The sequence below is a fragment of the Gigantopelta aegis genome, unplaced genomic scaffold (assembly GCF_016097555.1).
Source record: "Gigantopelta aegis isolate Gae_Host unplaced genomic scaffold, Gae_host_genome ctg3053_pilon_pilon:::debris, whole genome shotgun sequence".
Classification (NCBI taxonomy): Eukaryota; Metazoa; Mollusca; class Gastropoda; order Neomphalida; family Peltospiridae; genus Gigantopelta; species Gigantopelta aegis.
Genome location: NW_024533155.1, coordinates 30,177 through 32,023, shown reverse-complemented (window position 1 = coordinate 32,023; position 1,847 = coordinate 30,177). Strand labels below are relative to the sequence as shown.

At 34.4% G+C, this 1,847-nt stretch overlaps 1 non-coding gene across 1 annotated transcript; it reads right to left on the bottom strand.

Moving 5' to 3' along the window:
- Positions 1-234: 234 nt before the first annotated feature.
- Trnak-uuu lies at positions 235-306 on the bottom strand. The gene has a single exon. It is a non-coding gene; the product is annotated as a tRNA-Lys (tRNA).
- Positions 307-1,847: the final 1,541 nt, after the last annotated feature.

The following is a 1,847-nucleotide window of genomic DNA, read 5'->3' as shown; positions in this document are numbered from 1 at the left end:
CATTTTACTCAAACACTAGGTTCTGTTAACGACAAACCAAACAAAATGGTTGACAACGAGACAAAGGCTACGTCACAGTTGAGTCAGCTTGAAAGTAAATAAAGAGAATGGTTAGAATTAGTGCAGATGAGAAAAAAAGAGGATTTAGTAGTGACTCTTGAGGAACAATTGTTGTCTGCACAAGAGGCTCTAAGAGAGAAGGAGGAAGTAAGTAAAATGGTTAAGAAAAAAAAGCGCCCATAAGGGACTCGAACCCTTGACCCTCAGGTTAAAAGCCTGATGCTCTACCGACTGAGCTAACTGGGCTTCCTTGAAATGAAAGGGCTCTTAATTTTTTTTTTATTATAGGCCCATGTCAGAGAGCACTCGCAGATTGTAGGACCAATTGGATTATGAACGTAACCAGTGAAAAAAGACTTCAAAATGAAGTTAGTCACAATAGCATGTTCACATTTATTTAGATAAATCATGTAGATATCTGAAACTACGCAAGGAAATTCAAATGAAAAGAAAACCAGTTAAAGGTATAACCTCAAGACAAATTATTAATTAAGTTCATTATACATTCTATGTCTCATAGAGTGAAGTCTCCACTAAATTGTCAATTGGGAAGAAGAGATATCCAGTCTTAATGTGTACCTTAAACAAAAAGTAAGTGACTCACTTTTTCAGTATACTTTAAGACATTATTAGTCTCAGTATGCTGAATCTATTGAAAGTGAACTTGAAACTTAAAAAGGAGTTAGTAGAGTCCTTTACAACCAAGATTTACAGGGCATGTATTTAATTAATGTTTATGTCTCAATTTCTAAGAAAATTTATAGAATACTCGAGATACTCTAATTCTAAGAGTAAATGGTATGATGAACAGATAAATGCATTAAAGCAACAACTTAAAGTAAACTGTCTATAATCATTGGTCTGGGGGGGGCTTACATTATACTTCTAATGTTAGACTAACAAGAGAAGAAGGAAGCAGTCTTAGAAAAGGGAACTTACGAAAGCCAGAAATGATATCGACAAACCTTAGCAATCAATTAGATCAAGCTGAGAGGTAAAATCAGCAGTATTGTCTCTCGAAATGAAAGAGAAAGAAAAAGTAATTGTCAATGGGTCAAAAGCAGCTTGAATTGGTTAACAAGGACAACGAGAAGAGCAAGGATTTTTAAAAGCAGAATTAGCCTCTCTCCAAGAGCAACTGACCACATGGTAAACAAGAAAAACGAACAAGTAATTATGTAAAAACTGTTTTATCATTTAACATGACTGAATAATAGGCAAATCTAAGTATTGCTTTTATTGAAGGCTGACTATGAGAAGATGAAGTCAGCTCTAGAAGCAGAGTTTCATTTTAAAGAACAAATTGGTAAAGACCTGCCCGTAAATCTATTATCATTAAATACAATTTCCTAACAGGTTACCCACGGATACACAACTTTAAGAGATTTAGAGGTGGAAAAATCAGAAAACACCAAAACAATATCAGTCAGAATAAAAACATTGAGTGGTAACCTTGGCACATTACGATTTGAACTTGAGACAATGAGAAAAGAGTTAGGGAAATGGAAGAGTAATGCCTCTATAACACAGAAACGGGATACAAGTAAGGCATTGTTTAATTCATGGACCGACCTTTTTATCCTACTCATTATTTGATCCTACTTACCAATTAACCATTATATCCCTGCATTTGCTGAGTCATGTCTTTATTTATGTTTAGAATTAAACTACAGAATCCCAGTTTATTGCGTAGAGGAGAAAACAGAACTTTATTGGACAAGTTTTGTCAGATTTCCTTGATATGGCAGTTAATTTGTCATTTTGTATAGGCTTGTAGAGAAGAGGAA